At 42.3% G+C, this 6,331-nt stretch overlaps 1 non-coding gene across 1 annotated transcript; it reads right to left on the reverse strand.

Annotated features, from left to right (window-relative positions):
* Positions 1-418: 418 nt before the first annotated feature.
* TRNAC-GCA (transfer RNA cysteine (anticodon GCA)) lies at positions 419-490 on the reverse strand. The gene has a single exon. It is a non-coding gene; the product is annotated as a tRNA-Cys (tRNA).
* Positions 491-6,331: the final 5,841 nt, after the last annotated feature.

Genomic DNA, 6,331 nt, shown 5'->3' on the forward strand with positions numbered 1-6,331 from the left:
GTGATTGTGCTGACCCCCTGACCCTAAGCCCCTGCAGAACTTTGTATCTGATCAGCAGGTGGCTCTGACAAGCTGGGGGCCTCCTCTTTAGACTTCTGTAAGCCCCAGACGTGGACTGAAGAGTCAGGAAAATGACTGACGATGGGGAGGCTGCTTGAGCAGGTCAGACTGTTTGCCCTGAGGCTCTAATATTCCCTAAGATCAAGGAGAAGCCTGTGTCATCCAGATCACAGAAAGGCAAGCTGTGGGTTCCTTCAGAGGTGTGGGGCCAGCCTGAAGTCAGGAAGGTGCCCTGACCTGGGACCAGCATGCTTGGACTGTGGCAAGGCACAGGCTGGTAGAGGCTCGGGTTGTTGCTGGCACTTGGGAGGCAAAGAGGAAGAGCATGTGGCAGGCCTAAAAGGAGAGGCAGCTGGTTAGGGGGCACCTGGATTTGAACCAGGGACCTCTTGATCTGCAGTCAAATGCTCTACCCCTGAGCTATACCCCCTGGCCTGCAAGGATGTACTTAATGAGCACCTTTCCAAGCTGCCACCACACCCAGAGCACCTACATTCTTGAGTCATTGCCAGGGGGTTGGAGAAGCCTCCCCAGAGCCCAGCTGCCAGCCCTGACCCTGGGCACAAGAGCCACAGCCAGGGGCCCCCTCTGAGGGTCCCCAACACCCACCAAGCCCGCCACAGCCCCTTTGGTCTCTCTAACCACTCTGACAAAAGCCCCAGCCACATGGGGCCACAACTTGTCCTCCCTCCCCCCCCCCCAGACCAGCCTGGCAGCCCCCAAGCAGACAGGAGCCAACCGTTCCCAGCCCCCTGGAGATGAAGCTGAGACAATGCTACAATGCTTTGGACTTTTAGGTTCCCTATGGCCAGAGGTGTGGAAGGCCTCCTTTTGCCCTTCCACGGGCCTTGGGTGAACCCGATGTCTCTTTGACAGGGATGGGGAGGACTCTGAGGGCCCCTTTTGAGCACCAGCCTGTTCCTCAGGCCCTTTTCAGTTTGCTGACAAACTTTTCCACTTCCTACAGGGGTAAGACACAGTTAATGGTCCACACTGATAGGCGCCCCTGGCTACCAAAAGGCAGACACCCTCTGTCCACAATCAGGCTAAGCTCTAGAGTCAGGGGGTCCTGCGTAATCTTATGCCTCTATTTCCTATCAGTCCAGCCAAGGCCCACTTTCTTGTAGCCAGGCCCTCCATCTCCCACTGCTGCCAGGCTATCTTTCTCCTTGTGACCCTCAAGCCATCTCCTTGACACAAGGAGATTCATGTCTGGATTTGAACCAGTCACCTCTGGAACCTCAGGCCATCACCCTGGGCCTGAGCCAGCAGGCAGGAAACTCCAGGGTGCTGCACCCTCAGCCAGCTGCCTTCTGACTGGGAAGCCTCCTGGTCTGACTAGCAAGAAGGACCCCTCCAAAGGCCACATCTCTGTCTCTCTCTGTCTCTCTCTCTGTCTCTCTCTCTCTCTGTTTCTGTGTCTTTCTTTATCTCTGTCTCTCTGTCTCTCTGTCTCTCTCTCTCTCTCTCCCTCTCTCTGTCTCTGTCTCTCTCTCTGTCTCTGTCTCTCTCTCTGTCTCTATCTCTGTCTCTGTCTGTCTCTCCCTTTCTCTATCTCTGTTTCTGTTGTTCTTGTGTTTTTTGACCCTTCCCACAGCCGACTGTAACCTGCATGCCAAACACATCAGTCAAATGTTGCCCACAGTAGCCTAGGTAGCTGGGAGGTCTGAGGAACTAAAGCAGAAGGAAGGGCAAGCCTTTTGTTCATGCACCTGTAAGAGAGCAGGAGGAAGCCCCAGAGACAGGGCAGAAGTCAGAGAAGGGAGGCACACAAGAAGTCAGAGGACAATGGACAGCAGACACACGTGCAGGCACTGGAAGATCCCTGGTATCAAATGCAGAGACAAAGAGACGAGGGAGCAAAGAGGCCAGGCCCAGGCTCAGTGACCTGACATCTATAGTTTTCTATGTTCTATGGGTAATCCAATGACCTGGAGCCTCCAGGAAGGGTGGTTGTTAAAGTACGTGGATGGTCCTCAGTTGGTTCTGACAAGCCTTTGGCCTCTTCTTGAGGCTTTTGAAGGCACGAGACCTTTTTTTTTTTCAAAATTTTTATTATTTTTCTCAGTTATATGTTGAAACAATTTTTGCAACTTTTTTGATATTTTAACATTTGTATTTTCTACTTCTGTGTCCTCCTCCACCCATACCAAGATGATGAATAGCCTGATATAGATTATACATGTATCTCTATTTCAGATAATACATATTACTACATTTCCTATGTCAAGATGGAAGACCCATATCACACATGCATTCCACATACACACACACAGATACAATTATCTCTTTAATGAAATAAGATGGAAGATGGCAGGCTTTGATCTTCCTCAGACTCCAACAGTCTTTTTTGGCTGTGAAGAGCATTTTCATCCTGAATCCCATGTGCTTATCTGGGAGACTCACTTTCCCGGTCCTGGTTCAGTCCTTCATAGTTGATCATCACATAATATTTGTCACTGTATACAATGTTCTCCTGGTTCTGCCCATTTCACTTTGCATCAGTTCATGGAAGACTTTCCAGGTATTTCTGAATTTATCCTGTTTTATAGTGCATTCCATTACAACTGTATTCCACAACTTGTTCATCCACTCTGAAGTGACGGATAACCCCTGGGTTTCTCATTTTTTGCCACTATGAAAAGAGCTGCTAAAATATTTTGGTACAAGTAGGCCCTTTCTCCTTATCTCTGATCTCTTTGAGATATAGACTCAGTAATGGTATTGCAAGTTCATAGGATATGCAAAGTTTTGTGGCTCTTTGAACCTGGTCCCATATTGTTATCCAGAATGGTTGAATGAGTTCACAGTTCCACCAACTTAGTGTCACAATTTTCCCACATCCCCTCCAACAATTATTTTTTTTGGTCATGTTAATAAATGTGGTAGATGTGAGGTTGTACCTCAGATTTGTTTTAATTTGCATTTCTCTAATCAATAATGATTTAGAGTACTTTTTCATATGACTATGAATAATTTTCATGTCTTCCTCTGAGAACTGCTTATTCTCATTCTTTGACTGTTTTAAAAATTAATTTTATTTAATTAATTTAGAATATTTTTTCCATGGTTACACTATTCATGTTCTTTCCCTCCCCTCTTCCCAACTTCCTCCTGTAACCAAGAATGAATTCCACTGCGTTTTACATGTGTCATTGATCAAGATCTATTTTTAAATTCTTAATATTTGCCCTAGGGTGATCACCTAGAGTCTACATCCCCAATCATATCCCCATCTAACCATGTAATCAATCAGTTGTTTTTCTTCTGTGTTCCTACTCCCACATTTCTGCATTGACCATTTTTGATTGGGGAATCTTGTTTATTCTTATAAATATAAACCAGTTCTCTATATATTTGAGAAATGAAGCCTTTCTGAGAAACACTGGATATAATTTTTGTTGTTGCTGTTTCTTTTTTGTGTGTTTCTCTTCTAATCTTGTTTGTCAATTTTGTTTTAGTTGTACAAAAACTTAATTTCATGGAATCCAAATCATCTATTTCATTTTTTAAAGATTTTTGGAAATTTTTATTTAATTAATTAATTCATTTAGAATATTTTTTCATGGTTACAAGATTCATGTTCTTTCTCTCCCCTCCTCCCAACTCCCTCCCATAGCCAAGAAGGAATTCCATCCAGTTTTACATGCGTCATTGATCAAGATCTATTTTGAAATTCTTAACATTTGCACTAGAGTGATCATCTAGAGTCTACATCCCCAATCATATCCCTATCTAACCATGTGATCAAGCAGTTGTTTTTCTTCCATGTTTCTATTCCCACAGTTCTTCCTCTGAATGTAGATAGTGTTCTTTCTCATAAGTCTCTCAGAATTGTCCTGGATCATTGCATTGCTGCTGGTAGAGAAGTCCATTATATATGATTGTACCACAGTGTATCAGTTTCTGTGTACAATGTTCTCAATGGTTCTACAATGGTTCTGCTCCTTTCACTCTGCATCAGTTCCTGGAGATCCTTCCAGATCACATGGAATTCCTCCAGTTCATTATTCCTTTCAGCACAATAGAATTCCATCATCAACATATACCATAATTTGTTCAGCCATTCTCCAATTGGAGGGCATCCCCTCATTTTCCATTTTTTGCCACCACAAAGTGTGTAGCTATGAATATTTTTGTACAAGTCATTTTCCTTATTATCTCTTTGGTGTACAAACCCAGCAGTGCTATGGCTGGATCAAAGGGCAGACAGTCTTTTAGTGCCCTTTGGGTATAGTTCCAAATTGTCCTCCAGAATGGTTGGATCAATTCACAACTCCACCAACAATGTATTAAAGTCCCATTTTTGACACATCCCCTCCAGCATTTATTACCTTCCTTTGCTGTGATGTTAGTCAATCTGCTAGGTATGAGGTGGTGCCTCAGAGTTCTTTTGATTTGCATTTCTCTGATTATAAGAGATTTAAAGCATTTTTTCATGTGCTTATTAATAGTTTTGATTTCTTTATCGGAAAATTGCCAATTCATGTCCCTTGCCCATTTATCAATTGCAGAATAGCTTGATTTTTTGTACAATTGATTTAGCTCCTTAAAAATTTGAGTAATTAGACCTTTGTCAGAGGTTTTTATTATGAAAATTTATTCCCAACTTATTGCTTCCCTTCTAATTTTGGTTGCATTGGCTTTGTTGGCACAAACCCCTTTAATGTAATCAAAATTATTTATTTTACATTTTTAATTTTTTCTAACTCTTGATTGGTCTTAAAATCTTTCCTTTCCCAAAGATCTAACAAGTATACCATTCTGTGTTCACCTAATTTACTTATAGTTTCCTTCTTTATATTCAAGTCATTCACCTGTTATGAGTTTATTTTGGTGTAGGGTGTGAGATGTTCATCTAAACCTAATCTCTACCATACTGTTTTCCAATATTCCTAGAAGTTTTTGTCAAATAGTGTATTTTTGTCCCCAAAGCTAGGATCTTTGGGTTTATCATAGACTATCTTGCTGAGGTCACTTACCCCAAGTCTATTCCACTGATCCTCCCTTCTGTCTCTTAGCCAGTAGGATATTGTTTTGATGACCACTGCTTTATAGTATAGTTTAAGATCTGGTAGTGCTAGGCTACCTTCCTTTACATTTTTTCATCATTTCCCTTGATATTCTTGATCTTTTGTTCTTCCAAATTAACTTTGTTATAGCTTTTTCAAATGTAGTAAAAAAGTTTCTGGTTAGTTTGTAAGTATTGTAAAGGATAATTTTAGCATTGTGACCTAAACTATATTAATTATTCCAAATAAAATATCCAAGACAGCTGGAAATTTATGGTGATTTTAATTAATACAGAGAAAAGAAATTAAGGAGAAGGGAGAGGGAAAAGGTATAGGATTTCTTCTGCCTGGTCTGTGCCAGGAGGAAGATTAGAGGCTTCTAGGAAGATAAAGTTTGGAGAGTAAAGGAAGAAGGAATCAGCTTGAACTCCAAGAGGGCTCAGCTAAGATGTCTGAACATGACTTAGCTCAATTACAAACTCACCGCCAAAACCCAGACGAATAGCTTCCACCAAGCCAAGATGTTGGAACACTTAGCACGCTGCCAGCCAGAGCCACATTTCTGGGGAAAGAGCCCGAATAAAGGAAGTAACATGAAATATATGGATGGTTTTACATCACTTTCCTGCATCTCATTTGTACCAATGGTAGCTTAGTTTGACTTTGGAAAGCCCAGGGGTCTGTCAGCTGTTTCTGCACATGTCTGTTAAAGGCCATCCTCCTGAATACGTAATCCTTAAGTATGGGTGTAGACATTCCTCATTTTGTTAAAGACAGTGTCTTCATTGTTACAATCAGGAGATAGCTAAATCCAAGCTTCACAATCCCCCGCTGATGATCATTGGGAGACTAGTCTCCCCATTGATCATTTAACATAATCATCTTGTAGTCCTAAAGCACTTCTAACTACAGATGTATACAATATTCAATTTCTTGTTTTTTTAAACCTTTACCTTCCATCCTGGAGTCAATACTGTGTATTGACTTCAAGGCAGAAGAGTGGTAAGGGCTAGGCAATGGGGGTCAAGTGACTTGCCCAGGGTCACACAGCTAGGAAGTGGCTGAGAACAGATTTGAACCTAGGACCTCCTGTCTCTAGGTCTGGCTCTCAATCCACTGAGCTACCCAGCTGCCCCCACAATACTTAATCTCTAAGAGGAAATTACAATAGTTAGATAAAGAGGGAAATAGAAGAAAGACAGACAGCAAAACCAATGTTTTCTGAGTGCATTGACAAAAACCAATTAGGGGGCAGTCCC

This window comes from Monodelphis domestica, chromosome 5 (assembly GCF_027887165.1).
Source record: "Monodelphis domestica isolate mMonDom1 chromosome 5, mMonDom1.pri, whole genome shotgun sequence".
Taxonomy (NCBI): Eukaryota; Metazoa; Chordata; class Mammalia; order Didelphimorphia; family Didelphidae; genus Monodelphis; species Monodelphis domestica.